Here is a 20,279-nt window from a genome sequence, read left to right as displayed (position 1 = left end):
CTTACCCTCCTGACGCTCTTCCTCTCTGCCCTATATCCTTCATCCTGCCTCCGCTTCCCTTTTCTTGCCATTTAGCTGCCCCCCTCCTAAGTAAACCCACTCCTACAAAAAAAAAATCATGAAAGTAACATGATGTTGGCTGCCATCACACCATTCATTCTGCATGTGCCTTGTCTGTTTAGAATGTGAGCTCTCTGGGGCAGAGACCAGCTTCTACTCAGCAGGTGGAGCCTAAGGACAGGCAGGGCCAATGAAGGTGGGGGGAACCGATACAAATTACTGGGGCCCGGTGGTCTGGAAGGGGGCCTGGGGCCCGGCTTCCCTGGCTTCATCGGCCCTGTTTAGCCAGTCCACCCTTGCTGGGAGGCCCAAAAAAAATTTTCACCAGGGCCCAAACCTGCTCTCAGCAGCCCTGAGGACAGATTTCCTTGTGGGAAGCAGAAAAGGCAGTTAGAGAACCTAATCTTGATGCCAGCCTGAGTGCAGTGACCCCTGGCTGCCACTGGAAGTCCAGCCATCTGTTCAGGTGGTATTGCTGTTCTCACTGACCACCATGAGTCATCCTGTTGCCATCACCCTCAGGGCAGAAAGCAGTGTACAATAGACAGACAGACAGACAAAGCACCACTTATCACAAAGCCTTTCACTTCTCCAATGGTGATGTGGAATACAACCAGTTTTGACTGTGTATTTATTCTACAGCCCCATACACTTTCCCCACTTCTTATTCTTGCCCAGAGAACCCCTTGTCTGAATTTTCCAGAGCACTCTTTGATGCTATCCATTCTGTACCACACATGTCTTGACAATGTGCAGGAGGGGGCAATTTATAAATTAAACAGGGATTATTTTAGCACATGTGGTGGGGGAAGGGAGATATTCTGGGCCCAGCATTGCACCATTGAAATCAATAGGAATTTTGCCATGGAACAGGAGCAGGCCCTATATTTTCTGTGCCTTGAGAGCTGGAGGAGTAATTTCTTGCAGTAGCTAGATTTTGTGCTAGAGCTGAGAGTTCAGTCTCTGAGTAGGATATGCCTGAGTGGATTTTGGCTAAAGATTGAGGCTTAGGAGCTGTGGGAGTCAAGGCAGGGTTTATAGCAGAAACGCGGATTTAATTTTTCACTGAATTGTATCATAACTAATGATGGGAAATCTCAAGGGGTGTGATAATTTACCTGCTGGACAGGATATTTTTATCCATCATGTAATTCGTTCCAAAACAGTATTGCTAGCAATTTTCCGTGGATTTGTTCATGATGACACAGTTACCCCTCTTAGACAAGGGTTTTCCTTCACGATGGGGGAAATGCACCCGTGTGCGCTGCAACAGAAGTCCAAGGCCCTCTGCACCATTAAAGCCCCAGGCTGGGGATATTGGGTGGAACCCTGTATGGGCTGATGTGGAAGGATGTGAGCAGAGGTCTGGGAGGACCAGGGGCAGCTCAGAAGAGGGGAAATGGATCCACCCTTAGGCAGATACAATGGCTGTGACACCCTGGACCAATGGCACAGAGGGTCTGCAGCCACTGTTCCATCCTGTAGGCTGGCATGGGAGCTCAAAATCCTGGCTCCATGTGGGAGGAAAGGGTTCTGTTCACCACCCCGCTCACCGATGTTTCTCATGCTTCACAGAAGGTGCCTTTCCCCTTGTGAGCACAGTTTCACTAACAGTAAGGATTCTCTCTGTCTTTACTCAAGAGTGGCAGCGTGGGCTGTCTTCACCCCTTGTAACTGCAGGAGCATCACCACGAAGGGCCAAGGGTATACTTTATAGAGGCCACAGCTTCTCACCCAGTCGGGAGCATCTGCAGCAAGCCGAGGAGACATAACTTCTTCCTTACCACTCTTCAGTGCTGTTACAGAACGCCTCTTTAACTCTCCTCTTCTGGTGCAGCCTCATGGCCGCTGGTGATAACTGTTGAATTCCAAAGGCATTAGCGGACTGCAGCCTGTTTTGAGGGGGGTTGAAGTTTGCTGTCATTGGAGCTAAACTTCCATATTAAAAGAAAATTAACTGAAAAGAATTGACCCAATCCAGAACTTTCATTCCACATCACTGCAGGTAGAACGTTCTACCCTTTTGTCTGGACCTTTTCTGCAGTGTACTGATTGTCTATTTCCTCCAAACACCTACTTCACAATTTCTTCACCTCCAGTTTCACACCTGCTCCACTCACCCTCTTCTCCCTGCCCTGTCCCCCTCAGCTGCTTCCCCTTCAGTGTCCCTCTCCCTTCCCCTTTCTTTCCATTTAGCTTATCCTCTCCTAAGAAACACCCACCCCAAAAATGGTACTAACATGATGTTTTCTACCATCCCATTGTTCACTCTAGCCAGACCATTGGTCTTACCAGTATGGCCATTCTTATGTTCTTACACCCACAATTTGCCAGTTCAGTCCGTAGTCTAGGAGTGCTTGTGGATTCCTCACTGCCACCAAGTCCTCACATAGCAGCATCCATGATTTCCATCATCTCTGGTTGGCTAGGAAACTTTGTCCCATCCTGATGGCTGATGGCCAGGTCTCAGTTATTTACCCGTTGGCTGAGATGCAGCAATACAATATACCTAGACTTTAAACCTTCAGCACTTAGGAGACTCTGCAGCACATTTCATCAGCAACACAGACAACTGATCTCACATCAGACCTGTCCTCTTCTCTTTAAACTGCCTTCTCATAGAATTTCAAATCAAGTTCCAAGTCTTAGTCCTTATCTTCAAGGTATTCTATGGCCTGGGTCCAGGGTAGCTAAAAGATCAACTAAAGCTCTGAGATGAAGGCAATGTGTGACAACAGCGCTCCTCTGGCATCATGAACCCTCTGTGATCAGGCTTGTTTGTGAGGGAGACAGAACTGTCTTGGGAGCCGATCTGAGACTGGGGAATGATCTGCCCCAGGAACTAAGGGCCTCACAACCTTCTGCTCCAAGTGCAAAATGCATTTGAGTGATCTTGCCTTTTCTAAAATATGTATGTGGCAAAATAGATATTTTTTAAAATGCCCAAAAAAACTTACTAAAGAAATATCAGAGGGTAGCCGTGTTAGTCTGGATCTGTAAAAGCAGCAAAGAATCCTGTGGCACCTTATAGACTAACAGACGTTTTGGAGCATGAGTTTTTGTGGGTGTATACCCACTTCCTCAGATGCATGACATGCATCTGAGGAAGTGGGTATTCACCCACGAAAACTCATGCTCCAAAACGTCTGTTAGTCTATAAGGTGCCACAGGATTCTTTGCTGCTTTTACTAAAGAAAGACACTCCACTGCATAGGCTTTTGCCCTTGGAGAGAGGATGAAAGAACAATGTGTGACAGATGTACTGCTTAATACTCGACTGGAAAGCCTTCAGATATTACAGTGATTAGCACCATATAAGACCCTATAAAGAATAGAATACGCAACACATAATTGACGGTGGAACTCACTGTCACAAGATATGATTCAGTTTAGTAGAATTAAGAAAAGATTTAGATATTAATATGAATATATCAACTAAGGTTACTTTAGATAAGATGTGTGTTTATATGAGACCCTCCTTCACCAGAACCTGAGACAAATAGTGAGTACCTAGACCTAGGAAGAAACTCCTGTTTTGGGGCTGGTGAATGTAGTGGCCATTAGGGAAGACTTACACGTTCCTATAAAGCTGTGGGTCTCAACCAGAGGTCTAGGGCCCCCTGAGGGGCCACGAGCAGGTTTCAGGGGGTCTGCCAAGCAGGGCTGACATTAGATTTGCTGGGGCTCAGGACAGAAAACCAAAGCCCCATTGCATGGGGCTGAAGCCCAGGAGCCCCGCCACCTGGGGCTGAAACTGAAGCTTTAGCAACTGTGCTTCTCAGGGGACCCTGTGGCATGGGGCCCAAGGCAGTTGCCCTGCTTGCTACCCCTTAACTCTGGTCCTGGTTTTTATATGCAGAAAACCAGTTGTTGTGGCATGTGGGGGTCGTGGAGTTTTTATAGGATGTTTGGCCAGGGAGAGGACTCAGAAGGAAAAAGGTTGAGAATCCCTGCTATAAAGCCCTGCCATGATACCGCATCAACTGGGGTGCTGGCCTAATCTGCCAAGGCAATTCTGATAAGACTGATCTAATGGGAAGAACGTGTCACCCACTGAATCATTGTCATCTTCAGCACCTGAGATTAATATCTAATTAATATTTGGTGTGATTAGACTCAGGCATGTACTACAATGTATTATTTCTAAGAAATAAAGTGGTCAAATATAGGCACGCTAATAAAATGTGAAAGACCAATGACAATTCCATTGTGTGTATCAGGACCAGGGGTCGGCAACCTTTTAGAATATTCATTTATTCACTCCAATTTAAGGTTTCGCATGCCAGTAATACATTTTAATGTTTTTTAGAAGGTCTCTCTCTATAAGTCTTTAATATAGAACTAAACTATTGTTGTATGTAAAGTAAATAAGGTTTTTAAAATGTTTTAAGAAGCTTCATTTAAGATTAAATTAAAATGCAGAGCCAGGACCCGGGCAGTATGAGTGCTCCTGAAAATCAGCTCGTGTGCCGCAGGTTGCCTACCCCTGATCTAGGCCCATAACATACTGGAATAGACAAGGTAATGAGAATATAAAATGGATAAGCATCAGCATCCCTAACAGCCAAAATAAATTCTAAAACAGTGGAAAGACACAGCAATATCAACAATCAAAAAACAGCTCATAACTCTAATGGAATTTGCCTCATACAAAAGCTAATATTCAGATTGCCAGAGAGTAGAGAGAAAAAAATCCTAAAATATGGAAACCATCTGGGGACCATATAAAATCAATAGATTCAACAAATAAAAACATGAAAACAGTCAGAACAAATCTCCTCCAGCTTTCCCTCCTACGCTTCTCGGCCTATGTTGTCTATCCCTTGAACAGCATCCTTTGCTCTTCTAATTTCACTACCGTATGTGAAACAAGAATTATATATTGATCACAATAAGTGACTTTCATACGGTACCTATTGGTTGGCAAAGGCTGTCCAGACTTCCCCAGTGAGGACTGGGAGGGAAAGCTTTAACGGCAGCATACAATATAAAACATATCTGATAGCTTATCTTGTTCATATTAGACAAAAGATGTAACTAATCATTGTATTAAGGGTGGGCACTCAGCACTCGTGCCCCTGTTCCTGGATATGATCAGAAGCATTAACTCCCATACCAGCGCTGAGGGCTAGTTTCAAACCACCTTATCCCCCATCTCCTGACATGTACATGTTGAGTGACTGTGATATGACAGCAAGGGTGAGTGGGGATGGCAAATTAGATAGGAGTGTCTAATGTTGTCATAGTATAATTCCCAAATCTGGACCTTAGCGTCCAGGATATGGGTACTAGCATAAAGTCCTCTAAGCTTAATTACCAGCTTAGATTCTGTAGCGCTGCCACCAATTAGGAATTTTTAGGGCCTGATAGCCTTGGGAAGGTCCCCCCAAAACCTTCCCAAGAGAAATCAAGACCCAGATTCCTTGAGTCTCACAACAAAGGGAAATAAACCATTCCCTCCCACCTCTTTACCTCCACCCAGATCTTTCCTGCCTGGGTACACTAGGAGATACCGTGAATCAATTCCTTGAAACACAACACAGAGAGATCAAGTTTCTCTCTCCCCCTCACCCAAAGGCAATACAGATTCAAGCTGCGTGAATCTAACACAAAGAGGAAATTTACCTTTCCCTCCTCTCCACCAATTCCCTGGTATATACAGACTCAATTCCCTAGATCCTCAACTGGGAAAAAAAATCAAAAAGGTCTTAAAAGCAAAACTTTTAATAAAAAAGAAAGAAAAAAAGTAAAAGGTTTATCTCTGCACTTTAGATGGTAAAAAGTTACAAGGTCTTTCAACTTATAAACAATAGAAAGAAACTTTCTCCAGCAGAAACACAATTTAAGCTACTTCCAGCAAGTACACATATGCAAATGAAAAAAACAAATTAAAAGACTATGACTGCCTTTTCTTACCTACAATTCTGAATAGATAAGAGACTGTAGCAGGGAGATTGGCAGAAACCTGGTTACACCTCTAGCCCTGTCCAGGACCCAGAGAGAACAAAGCCAAAACCAAAACCCACAAACAAAGGCTTCCCTCCCACGAGATTTGAAAGTATCTTGTCTCCTGATTGGGCCTCTGGTCAGGTGTTTGCAGGTCACTGTTTGTTAACCCTTTATAGGTGAAGGAGACATTAACCCTTAGCTATCGGTTTATAACAGCATACAATATAAAACATATCTGATAGCTCATCTTGTTCATATTAGACAAAAGATGTAACTAATCATTGTATTAAGGGTGGGCACTCAGCACTCGTGCCCCTGTTCCTGGATATGATCAGAAGCATTAACTCCCATACCAGCGCTGAGGGCTAGTTTCAAACCACCTTATCCCCCATCTCCTGACATGTACATGTTGAGTGACTGTGATATGACAGCAAGGGTGAGTGGGGACAGCAAATTAGATAGGAGTGTCTAATGTGATAGAATATAAAAAAATAACCAGTGCAATTGGGACTACATACACAGAGACATCCCGTCCCCAGGGCTGATAAGGTGGGGGAAGCCGGTACAAATTACCGGGGCCCAGCGGTCCAGAAGGGGGCCTGGGGCCCAGCTTCCCTGGCTTCGTTGGCCCTGTTTAACCTGCCCACCCTTGCTGGGGGGCCCAAAAAAATTTTTCACCGGGGCCCAAACCCGCTCTCAGTGGCTTTGCCCGTCCCAGAGCAGGGAAATAATAGTCATGTGCCACAAAGCTGTATTGTGAATGCTTTAGGAACAACGTGCCATTCAGCCCTGATTCTGCATCCATCGACGCCAAAGGGAAGTTAAGAGAATGGAACAATGCCATTTTTTTTTAACCCAATTAATCCCATTTGGCCAAATTTTACCCCCAAACACAAAACTTTACAGGAGGTGTGATTACCTGACACAAGATTAGGAATGTTTTGCAAAAGCAATGCATTATTTTTGCCTACCTGTAGTTACTCTTGCGTTGTATATGGAGGCAAAGGAATGGATTCAGAAATCTACCTGCTGTTTCCTAACAGTACTAATAGTATGACAGCTGGTGCACATGTGCAACATATATAGAGCACTCCAGGTGCTTAGATAGCCCCTCTCCCTGTACAGTCTGTCTCATCCCCATTTTACAGATCGAGAACAGTGAGATTAGGTGGCTTCCCCAAGGGCTATGGGAGACCTGGGAAATGAAACACTAGCCCAGTGCCTTAGCCAAAAGACCATCCTTGGTGCAGCCGCTGTCTTGTATACAAAGAAGCCACTTACACCAGTGCTACCATAACACCATGAAAAGAGACACGGCCTTAAAAACAATCATAATCCTAAAACCTCCAATGAACATACTCCAATGCTGTATATAGCCTCATTTTTCCGCATGTTTGCCAGTGAGTTTGCATTCCCAGCCATTGTTTTGCATTGACTTAAATTAATTTCTTAGCTAAAAACAATCAACATTCTGTTCTATTTGCCATGAAGTTGGAAAGCCCCCACCCTCCAAAACAGGCAGAATGATGGTGCCTGCCAGGATAACAATTCATGAATTATCTTATAATTTCATTTACAATATCATTTTTCCAAGACAGCCACAGAAACATAAACACCCACATTTCTCTTCTTTTTCAAGTTGACTGCAGCAGATTGTGTAAGTTTGGGAAAATTGATTTTTATCATTTTAATCATCTAATCTTCATCAACCTTTTAGCACAAAATTAAACTTCTTAAAGTGCTGTGAGATAATTAATATAGAAAATAGACTCTGTGGGGGAACTGTAATACCTGCTGCCTATATGAGACTGCCAGAGAAATGAACTAGCTGGGAGCTTTAAATAAGTTCATGGGAACGATAATAATGCTGAAGTTACTTCCGTTTCCCTCAAGTATACTCCATGACTTGATTAACATAATAGGTCAGACTTTAATTATTGTCTTGGGAAGAACAGTTTCACTCAGATCCCCACTCAAATGTTGATTATTTTTATTTTTATTTTTTGAGGAAATAGTCTTCACTTTCAAAATTGCTGTTTGATGATTTGCCAGTGAAAGGCTTAAATGTCTTAACTGGCCTAGCGGAAGGGATCCTGCCCCCTTTCTAAAGACTCCAAGGGGTCTTGGAAGGAAAGGCCAGCAGCTGTGGCTTGTGAGGGGGACAGCCATATTAAGGGTGGCAGTCATCTAGGTTGCAGCTATTTTCTTACTTTCAGGATGGAGGTGTTTAACTGGACTTTGGGGTGAGAAAAGCAGAAATAGAACTATTTAATTGCCCACCAAGAAGGAAAGCCCTGGAGAATCACTAGATAGTGAGGGGAGTGAGTGACCCTTCTCTAGTGAGTTTATTCTCTGGTAGCAGAGCCTCATAACTTATTAATGCTGAGAGCTATGTAAGTGCCCATGGAGGGCTGACCAGACCTAGGAGCGGCACCAGGGTTTTTGGCGCCCTCAGCGGGGGTCCTTCCACGCTCCCGGTCATTGGCAGCAATTCTGCGGCGGGGGGGGTCCTTCCGCACTCCCGGTCTTCGGGGCACTTTGGCAGCGGGTCCCAGAGCAAGTGAAGGATCCGCCGCAGAATTGCCGCTGACGACCCAGAGCGCAGAAGGACCTCCCGCCGCCGAATTGCTGCCGAGGGCAGCAAAATGCCACCCTCCCAAATCCTGGTTCCCTAGGCGACCGACTAGGTCGCCTAAATGGAAGTGCCGGCCCTGACCAGACCCCTTAACACAGAAAATATGTGCACTCACATAGCACTTGACATTTTCCAAGCACTGTCAAATATTATCTAGTTAAACAACTAATTAATGACGGAAAGATACCCACCGCTTGTGCTACTCATGAGCATAGCTGCTAGGCATATGCTATGTATGCTTTTTTACTTCCTGGGGGCAATATTTCTTAGAAGAAAGTGGAGGCTGGGTTTGTACATCCTTAGTCTGTTTTATTAACTTGTGCTCAACCTCTCTATTCAGCTGCCCCCTCTGTGCTAGTGATCAGATTGCACCCTATTCTGCTCCTAGCGGTGCCCATGCAAGTCCCAGTGGGCTCTTTCCAGATTTGCACCCCGCAGATTTCTACTGAAGTCATGTATGAATAAATTTGCATGACTAATAAGCATGCAGGAATAAGTTCGTTATATGCAGCAATTACAGTGACTGCAAAGGGACTGCTCAAAGATCTGACATCTAAAAAAACCCCTGGATTGGAACTGGACAGTGGGGGGGAAAGAAATCAAAGAATGCCAAATCGTTTAAGACTTAGCAGGGAATGGATAAGAGTAGCAAAAATATCAGTTAGTTAATGCTGCCAAAGGAACTAAAGGGAATAAGAAGGGCACTTATGAGTATATTGGGGGAAAGGAAGTAAAAGTATTAGAGAGAAAATACGTCCATTAATTAATAAAGAGGCTGGGAAATTAATGATGACCCAGAATCTGTCTTTAATGAAACAGATAAAGAAAGGAAGTTTGAACCTTTAAGAAATTAGGAAAAAGCCAGTAAAAGTAATTTCTGCTAGGCGCATGTGAGGAAATAGTTGGGGGAAATGAGTGCATATAAATAAGCTGGCCCCGATCATCCTGGGATAATTAAGGGAGCCAGTAAACTCATTACTCTGCTTACAGTTATTTCTGATCAGGCATGAACCCCTGAGGACTTATCAGCTGATTGAAGAAAAGCAAATGTAGTGCCAATATTCCAAAAAGGAAAGACACGTGATCCTGACAATCATGCACCCAGAAAAAGAAAGGATCATAAAGTGGGGTGGGGGGATGATTAAGGGTCACATCATAGTTTTGTTCCTGCGAGGAGCACTGGAAGGGGATTGGGAGGAGTGCTCAGGTGGGGTGATGCAAAATGGCTCAGGGGACGCATGCTGCTCCTTATAGCTGCTACAGAATGGTGCTGCATGAAATCCCCCACGTACCTGCTTTCAGAGAGTCCTTTCAAACAGTGCTGCCCAAACACGAGGAGCCAGCTGTCCTGGTCACTTCCTTGATGCCTTTCCACACTAACAGGCACCTAAAGGGAGAACGAGCATTGATCACAATGCCTTTGGGTCAAGTAGCACCACTACGCAGCTAGCTAGCACCCCCTTGTGGATAGGGACCCTGGATTTGCAAAGGTGCATTGGTAGCAAAGAAAGAAGCACCCTGTGTCATCTTTCCTGCCCAACATCCAATGTGGAACTAACCCAGCTGTGACCCTAAACATCAGTTTATAGAGGTGTTGAACTCTTTCCCACTGAATTCAACTGGAGCTCTGAGCTCTCAGCATGTCTGACAGCCCAGCCCCTGGAGCATGGCAGGCTAGTCATGAGCAATAAGCAGCATGGGTCTATAAAGAATAAATCTTGCCAGAAAAATCTGATTGCTTTTTTTTGCTAGAAATAGAAAATTAGTCGGTGAGGAGAATGCAGCAGGTGTAATATATTTGCAATTGAGTAAAGGAACTCTTGCTTGAAAAATTAATTGAAATTGACTCTGGTAGGAACACTGTCTTGTTGACTGAAAACAGGCTATAAACAAAGGTTAATGGTGAACTGCAAAATTACCGAGTTCAAGGGTAGAGGAGTCTTCTGGGTACTACAGGGTTCAATGTTAGAATAGGTCTCGTTTAACATCACTACTGATCTGGAAGAGAAGGATAAAACAGCATGTCAATGAAAAATGCACACGATTCTACATTAGAAGGAGTTGGAAACACCCAGGACAGACAATACAAAGGGCCCTAAAGAGAAAAGACAACTGCAAACTGAGGGTCAGGTTGGCAAAATTCAAGCTCTGATGCATCTGGAGAAATATAGGGCTACATTCTTTGCTGACAAAACTCCATTTAAGTCAACAGAGTTACATAGGAATAATAAATCTTAGACCATAGATATCAATGGGAGGTGAAAACTGGGGAGCAGTAATGCTCAAAGGCACATGGACTGGGGGAAGACAGCTGAGCAATGAGAGACGAAAAGACCCACAAATATTCATTTAAACTGGAAAGTGATTTCCAATTTGACCACATTCACAACCCTTTCATGTTCACTTTTCTCACACATGAGAGCACTCGAGTTTTACTAGCCTGAGTACTTGTGAAAAGCTGAGGGTAGCTGGGAATATTTGCTAAATGTGTCTTTTGGATTATGCTTCCAATTGTAGAATTTGGAATTTTCCCTAAACTGTGAATTTGCATAAGTGATAGCATCATTTTTAATCCCTCGCTGGATCACTATGGTTGCTAAACAACAGAGTGAGAATCAGGTTTGTTCCTGACCAATGCATAGACCAGGAATAATTTGCTGAAGAAATTCAGTTGAGTGTTTTGTATTTGCCAACAATTATCAACCAGAATAATAGGTGAAATGCCATCTAAATATTAGCTGTAAATTATTCTCTTAGCTCTCGGGGCAGTGAACTAGACAGGTGTTTGCCAGGTGATATGGCAGCAGAAAGGCCAATGCAGTTTTTGGCAGCATATGCAGAGATGCCATGTCCCAGACCACAGGATGAAATTGCCCATCTCTGTTGAACTCTGCTGTTCCTGCACCTGGAACATTGTGTTCAGTTTTGGGAAGCTCATTAGCAAGGAGATATTGAAAAATTCAGAAAAGAGCAACACAAATTATCAGGGAGCTGGAAGGATTCATTTATAATGAAAGATTAAAAGAGCTAAATCTGTACTGTAAGAACTAAGGTAATACACTGTTGCTTGGTGCAGAGATGACTAAGGAGAGACATAACAATCAATGGAGTTTTGAAAGGTGTAAACACTGAAGACAGAAAAGAATTATTTAGTGTTCAAGGAGGTAAAACAGAGCATAATGGGATGGAATTGAGAGAGGGCAAATTTAGGCTGAATATAAAGGCACATTTCCTGATGCTGGAAGTCTCAAGGATTGCAACATTTAAACACAAAGCCAGAAAATGTAGTATAAAATTAATCCCATGTTGCCAACGAGATCAGGTAGACGACCTAAGATATCACTACGGTATCATACTGTTTGCTTCAGGAATAACATAGATTTCTAACTGTGGGTTTGTATGGCACCCAAGAAAAAGTTAAAATGTGTAAATTGTGTAACCACAAGCTGCAGTGACAATGATCCAATGAGAATTTGTTCTGATGAAGCAATGCCTGAAACACGTTTCCCAATGGCTTCGTTTTTATGGGTGTCTGTAATGCAGGACCAGACAGACCTGGAATTTTCCCTTTCCAGTTTGCTGGTGCCATTGGAATTATGCTCTCTTCAGTCTCTTACACTTAAAGTCAGCTGTTTTTTTCCTACTGACACTCACCTTCACATTCTTATGCCCCAATCACAACAGCCATACGCTGAGATTAGGCAATCCTTAGACCTTTCCCAAGCAGAATCCCATTTGGCTTCAACAGGAATTTTGCCCAAGTAACAACTTCAGGATTTGAATCTCTGTCACTAACAATCTGACTGTCACTTGAAAGTACTCGCGTGATGGCATCCCAGGCTGCTTTATACTATTGGAAACTGGGACTAGTGCAGAGTGAAAGCATTCTTGACTGGGTTCCTCCATTCCTGGAGCTTGTGGGTACTGCACCTTTGCTAATAAAATCCCCTAACCCCTCTGTTTTTCAGGTTACTTGGTGATCCATGTGAAGCAACATGGTATGTGGGTTTCCTCATTTATTTTGTTTTACTTAAGAATAACTTACATAGTGTCAATTTTGCCTCTTGACTATTGACAACATACTGTACTTTCAGCCAGGCAGCTGAGACTGCCTTACAGAAAATCGCTTCCAGAAGTGGCTGGCAGAGACCTCTTTAGCCCTGTTCAGCATTCAGGCATCCAGTGTTGCCTAAGTTCTGTTCAACTCACATTATTATTGTTGTAATTTCCTGTGCATTAAAATCATGGGGATTAGTTCTCCTCTCTCTTTCATTGGTGCTAATTAGAACAATTCTATTGAAGTCAATAGAGTTACACAGGTGCTTAAAAAATAATCAGGCCTGTAGTATCTACATCAGAGACAGACCCATGTCAGAAAGGTCAGGTCAGGATCTGAACTTCCTCAGAGCTATTTGAATCCAGAGTGCTGGGTCAGGCCTACCTGTAATTCACACTCCATTATACATTTAGCAGAGTTAAAATGACCATGAAAAACATAATAGACCAGCATAATCAGAAAAAAGGTGAAAAGTAACTCCATCAAACATCCATACTACATTACTGCATTCAAGGGGTAACAATGCTATATCAGGTGAACATTTCACTTATCTTGAGGGCTAAATCCTGCTTTCATCTGGACCCAGCACAACTTCTTCACAGTGAACAGGGATTACAAGAGCTTAACAAGGCAGAATGTGGATCTTTCTCTCCAAGTTGCTGCCCTTGGAGAGGCAAGTTCTCTTCATATTGTCCATGGTGGTTGCTGAATGTAAAGCAGTGCAGTCAAATGAATGACTTTGTATCACTATGAGACGCTTTCTGTTTGTATTCTACCTTCAGATACTTTCATTTTTTTTGCTTGTAAGCAATTTTTTTAGTTTTATGTATATATATTTTTGCATCCTTGTCTTCTCATTAAAATTTCCTCTTCATGATATTGTATTTCAATAACATTTCCTCCGTATCAGAGCTCACAGAGTACATCCCAACTAATAATTGCACACTCTGCACACGTAACCAATTAAAATTGAATCTTATTAAGTTTTAATTGCATATGTTGACAAACGTTGCATTTGCCACAACATATTATGTTTTTTAGTCTGATTGTATCATTAATTAATGAAAAGCTGGTACCATTTTGCATGAAATCCATTTTTGGTTTGCATAACAATGATTGACATGACAGAAAACTGTTACCGGGAGTCACAAGATAAAACTTCTTTCTTTTTGTTTCTTTTCAACTGTTTAGAAAACTTATATATATATTATTGTCACAGTAAAATGGCTGACCAAGTATTATTATTTTATCCATTACAGTTGGTTAATAGCATAGTACAAGGATCCTGATTGGTTAATGACTTAGATTGGTTAATAATTAAATCAGATGGTGTTTTAATATCATGTGCTGGAAAGAGCTGCAGGAGACACTTAAAGAGCCACTTGCAGCTCACGTGACTGTCTGAGTATCACTGGGCTAGAGTTTGATTTGATACAGAACTTTTCTAAACATTTATATTTATAAACCAAATCTTTCCCACCGTACTATTTAAATATAAATATATAGTACTTTAGTAAATGAAACAATGAATTCACTCTCCTGTGGCACTTTTGAGTAATGTTGATCACTGATTTGGCTCCTGAACTACTGAGGTCAGACTATCACTGCTCTAGCCTCTTCTGCAGTCAGATGTCTGTGACAGGCAACAAGGCTCAAAGCTACCACAGGGTGGCAGTCTTTTAGACAAGCACAGTAGTTCTCAAACTGTGGGTTGGGACCCCACAATGGGTCGTGACCCCCTTTGAACGGGGTCACCAGGGTTGGCTTAGACTTGCTGGGGCCTGGGGCTGAAGCCCAAGCCCCAGGGCCCCCCACCCAGGGTAGTGCAGCTTGGGCAGGCTCAGGCTTCAGTCCCCCCTCCTGGGGTAGTGAAGTAATGTTTATTGTCAGAAGGGTGTCGCAGTGCAATGAAGTCTGAGAACCCCTAGACTAGCACTATGCCCTTAGCTAAACTTTTGAGGCCAAATTAATTTCAGAGGTCAACACCAATGTTATGCCTCCAAATTTTCTGCCCGGTTCCTGTGTAAATCAGTGTTTGCATTCACAAAGGAGTACCTATGCATTTGACTACCCCTTGTGCATATGCTTAGGTGCCTACCTTTGGCTACGTGGCCACTTTAGTTACTGGGCAATTAGATGAGATCAGCAGATGCTAAATAATTTGAGGAATGGAGCTTCTGGGACTTGGGGTATTACAGGGGACTGGAAAATCTGGCACCACATTGCATTGTTTTGGTACAATGTCATTTGGGCAATAGGTGTTCAATCTAGCAGCTGCTTCATTTGTCATCGGGTGTTATAACAGAAACAAGAGAGTCTAAATACTATGAAGCTTCCTGGGGAAAAAACCAGTATATTCCCCATGAAATTATAGAAAGTTTAAATCATTTTACTTGCCTATCCAGTAGCTGAATATATTTACTCTATGTAGTGAAAGCTGATAGAGGTTTTATCCTCATAATGTAGATACATATTGTGTTTAGGGCTTTATTATGCTTTTTCTTTACATGTATTCAACTTGCAGCCCCTAAGCACCTAGGCAGGGTATATAATTACCCCTAAATGTTGTCCTTCAGAATCAGTATTGTACTGGGGCATATACTGACAAAGCTACAGATCACATGCATCAGACAAAGGATCCTCAAGCTGTTCGTGCTTTGTTCTCCCACAAAGTGAGGTGTTTCCCCAACACAGAAGTCTCACATACAGTAGAGACCCATCCATTTACAGATGACCCCCACAATATGCATTTTGCCTCAATAAATATAATATTCCTTGGCTCTGAATCCAGAGTGCAGCCAGATTATTACCCTCTGGATCTGGTGAAGGGGAAGGAAAGGATTTGTAACAAAGAGGCTTGGGCAGACAAATCAAAGTGCAGGTGATGTGTCCAGTTGGTGGGGGGAACTGCTCATAGCTTTGATAATAAATAATACAGCACAAGCATTGACAAGCCTCGCAGTAACCCTGTGAATTAAGTCAGTACTGTTATCCAGAACAGATGCAAAAATTAAGACACAGCAAGGTAAAGCCCCTTGCCCAAGAAAGTCCGTGGTGAAGCCAGGAATAGAATACATATTTCCTGACACCCAGGCTTGTGCCTTTAGCCACAAAACTATGCTCCATCCCTTCAGCCCTCCGGAAGAGAACTTTAGCTTTTATCAGCAGTCAAAAAGGGGCCTTGGTAATGGACTTAGATACCAAGTTATTGGACAATACTGGAGCCAGCTGATAGATTAATGGCTTTTATGTTCTCTGACGGATTTACAGAGAATCTCAGAGGACAACATTTAAACAGTCTGGGTTCCTCCATGCCATTTTGGTCTGATACATTGAATTTTTGATAACTATAAAACTCTCCAGTGGGAATGAGGATCTGTAGTGTTGTTGTGTGGAATTAAGCACTTCCGCGTGGTTCTCTGTTTACAGCAGGAAGATTTGTTTTTATGCTTCAAGGATTTGTGTAAGGATTTTATTCCCGTTCTTAATTATTGTTGTTCGTGATGACTCATGGTAACGTATTTTAAAGTGTCCTGTGCTTTCTGGGAATAATAAATGATTGAGATGCATCTTACCTTTCGAACCCGGAGGGGCTTAAGGTTTGTTCTAGCCTTACCTTACCTCTAAGGGATGGTTATAAGACTATATATCTAACAGGGCTGCTGATAATGCGGAGGTGGTTATGCTGGATTTTTCATTAACTGTGATTTATGGCAATTGCCTGTGACATGAAACCAGTTTTGACTGAAATATTTTGATGTGCACAGGTCTAACCCAAGTAACGGTGCGATATCATTCCTGTACCTCTCAACTCTCCCCCTCACATCTTTTCCCTGCTAAGTGTTACCCCAAATTATCATGTTTAAAACTAGGCCCTGATGCTGTAACTGGATCAGCACAGGGAGACCTCTGCACCTGCAGGCAGCTGTATCCAACGTTTGCCAGAGGGAGAGCTGGTACAAAGTCAGGTCCTTTAGAAAGGGCAGAGCGGAAACAAAAGCGTGTGAGGGTGGGTGTGTTTGGGGGCATATTGACTCCTGGGTTGCTGGAGGGATTTGAAGAGAACAAAACAAAACAAAAACAAAAAAACAGCCCTCTCCATATGCACAGAATCTGCATTAACCTTAAAGGAAGAAAAGGGGGTGTTTCAGACTAGTGCAAGCAATGAGATTGTTAATGAATCCCTTGCCAAATATCTTGTTTTAAATCAAAGCGGTTTTAATTAAATAAGCTCATAAAGCTCCTACATCCAACAAACTACAATTTTTGCATTTGCACCACTGAAAAATGGCCAAACATTATCTTTTTTATTTATTTTTTTTGAATGTTATATATTTGTTCCTGGCCTGAGACCTTGTCTGCCAAGCTTCAGGGCTGAAGCAAATTTTTATGTTTGAAGTAGACACAAACCCCAGAAAAGAGAGGAGTTTATTGCTGAAGTGCTGGCACAATCTTAACTAGTGCTGAACAGCTGGAGAATCTGGAAAACACATCTGACTTGGAGGCAGTGGGGAGAAGAGGGAATGCTACAAAGAGCCGACAGAGCCTTGCAACAGAAAGAAACAAACTAAAATCGGATGGACCAATTTAAAGGCAAGAGATCTGTTAGTTTAAAGGCAGGAGAACACAAAGCACATAGATGGCAAACAGGATTGTTGGCAGGACTTGCTTGCAAAGGGATTAGTGAACTGGAACAGCAGTTTGGTTCTCCGGGACTGAAAGCCAATCACATCCAGAAGAGTCATTTGAGTCCATGAGAGTCAAGTCTCCACTAAAACCCATACTGCCGCCAGTCGTTTCTTCCCTTCCCTCCCAGCCACCTCCTCTCCCAACAAGCACTGAGAATCCCATGGATACTAGGAGGCTTTATTGGATTTCTGGAGAGGTGGGGGGAAGGAGCAAATCAGTTGGGATGGTGAGTTAGGAAGGCTGTCTGTTTGGAGGAACGTTCATCTGGTTCCCAACCCTGATGGCACCTTAGCTCATATTCACTGAAATTTCATGAACCTGGGCTGAGGTTAGGGGAATGCTTGGAATCTTAAATCCCAGGATCATTTCTGGGAGGTCTGGAACTTGGTTTGAATGTTTTATACTAGTTGTAATAGCCTACTGTACCACGAGACTCTAGTTGTTGAGTGGTTTGGTGCTTTTATCCACAGTTCTGTGATAATATTCTGGTCTTTCAAATGGCAGAAATCCCAGAAGATTATCACAAAACTGTGGATAAAACAAAAGAAGTGTCCTGCATGGAAGAATATTTGGCATATTTCCAGACTTTAATAAATACAAAGCTCCATCAGCCTAAAGAAGCATTAGGAGTTTATGATGCAGAAATAACTGGCTGCATTTGACGCATTTCCAGCTGATGGTAGCCATCCATTACAAGAGAATGTTTCAGATATTATGTGGCTGGATTTGATTTCGTTGCTGCAGGCCAAATGTTGTGGACATGAAGCAAGTGCTTCAGAAGCATAATAGTGCCACATGCAAACAGGACAGATATCAGAAAGCAGTAGGAATAATTATCCCTCAGCCATTTAGTAGACAAATGGATGATGGAAAAATTCTTCTGTAATAGCGGAGTTTCTGTAGCTTATATCTGCTGTGGTGTCATCTCTGCTCTGGCTTCATCGAGCTCCAAGGCATCTCCCCAAATGGATGTAAACCTTTTATGAACTGACTATTTGATTTGAAACAGTCTCTCAGAGGTCAAGTGAATCAGTTGAAAGGCAAGAGAGGATGAAACATTTTCATAGCCATTTTAACAAAAGGGGAAGGAAGCTCTCTCATTCTCCAGCAAACAAAGTGGGCACACCAGGGTTTAGAATGGCAGCATTTGACCCAGTAATAATAAAATGGAGTCATTCTACAGAAGGGCCGCCTAGGGGGAGGCAAGTGGGGCAATTTGCCCTAGGCCCCGGGCTCCTCAGGGGCCCCCTCGAGAGTTTTTCGGGGGCCCTGGAGCAGGGTCCTTCACTCACTCTGGGGGCCCCGGAAAACTCTCACAGGGTTGGGGCCCCCAGAGCTTCTTCCGCTCCGGGTCTTCGGCGGTAGGGGGTCCTTCCGCCCTAGGCCTAGAGGAGGTCCCGGAGCAGAAGGACTGCTCCCCCTCGCCACCGGATTACCACCGAATTACCTCTGAAGTGGGGGCTTCCCGCCACCAAAGACCCCAGGCCCCCTGAATCCTCTGGGCGACCCTGTTCTACAGGGTCAACGGTCTCAAAGCACTTTACAGACACTAATCTCCCAACTTATTCTGAGATAGCTAAGCGTTTATTTTACAGATGGACAAACAGGCGCAGAGAGGTTAACTTGCCCAAGGCTAACACAGGAAGTCATTGGCAGACCCAGTGACAGAGCCCAAGAATCAGCATTCCTAGCCCCTCATTTTAATCACTAGCCACACTCCCACCCTGAAGTTAATTAATCCAAGAAAAGGAAAATATTATTCTCCACATCCATGTATGTGATGCAGATGACAGTACATTATTGTACCATGAGATTGGTTCCCGAATACACTTTGTTTATATGATCATTATTCATTCATATTGTGACCCAGCAGATTTGAAGAGAGTTTATTTTCTCTGTAACATATCTGAGTCTGAAACTTCAAGGTACCCCACCATTTGGATGGACACCCTGAATTGTTTGAATATAGTGAGCAGGTTCCATCCCAAGTTCCACCCTATCCCATGCTCTTACATCCCAGAAAAGGCTTCACCTTGACTAGATGAGAAATACACCAGCCACTGCTTCTCTAATTCTGAAAGTTCCTGGCACTTGTCGGATTGTAAGTAAGGGTGAGCCAAACGCCAATCAAACTGTATAAAGGGCCCTATATCCTTAAATACTGAATTCCTTTCCGCAGGGTCCCATTCATTTTTCTGTTTACTACTTATGGTCAAACAGAAGCATCAAGCACTTACTGACATAGACTTTTAGATTTCTCTGATAAAGCAAATCTGTAGAAATGTCAATGCCAGTTGTGGAGGACTTAAATCCATTTGAAGGAGCAGTTCACTGCTGAGATCTTTTTGCTGGAGAGGCTCTAATGGGCTTGTGCCAACACCAAATTGAAAGGAGGTTTGTGGTGATCTCTACTCCCCTCATTAACTACTACAAACAGGACAGAGTTCCCATCTTTGTCCCTGTGGCACATCAAAATACCTTTGGAGAGCAATTTGTTTGCCTTTAGGATGCATCAGAATTGACCCAAGTGTCAGGTTTTTTCCAAATGCTTTCTGCACGAGGGATATCTCTGGACCCTTCTGCATGGTCTTCACAGCTCCACCCCACCCCTATCCTCATTTCAAATGCTACTACTTGAATACTGTGCTATACTGCCAATATACTCTACACGTTCTTCATGGACAAACAATAAACATTTCCAGAAGATTGTGCTTGTTTGCCAAGCATCTTTGCTTCCTTCCTTGGTTGTGCTCATGGTCCTCAGATGTAGGAGCTGTTGCTGGCTAAAATGGTGGGGTTATTTTGGGAGACCCGTGCTCAATTGTGGACAGCTCATCACTGAGTGACATTGCTGGCATGGGCAATCATTCCCATCAGAGTGAGCCAAGA

General features: G+C 43.2%; 1 protein-coding gene and 1 long non-coding RNA gene across 3 annotated transcripts in view; both read left to right on the top strand.

The window, feature by feature from the left end:
- The window catches only part of KCNMB2 (potassium calcium-activated channel subfamily M regulatory beta subunit 2), a 273,073-nt gene that overhangs the window by 29,890 nt on the left and 222,904 nt on the right, over nt 1–20,279 (top strand). The window lies entirely within an intron of this gene.
- On the top strand, nt 1,567–14,629 carry LOC115657945. Its single transcript, XR_004002096.1, has 3 exons — nt 1,567–1,577; nt 1,963–1,966; nt 14,531–14,629. It is a non-coding gene; the product is annotated as an uncharacterized LOC115657945 (long non-coding RNA).

The sequence above is a fragment of the Gopherus evgoodei genome, chromosome 9 (genome assembly GCF_007399415.2).
Source record: "Gopherus evgoodei ecotype Sinaloan lineage chromosome 9, rGopEvg1_v1.p, whole genome shotgun sequence".
NCBI lineage: Eukaryota > Metazoa > Chordata > Testudines > Testudinidae > Gopherus > Gopherus evgoodei.
This window is presented reverse-complemented; position numbering and strand designations above follow the sequence as displayed.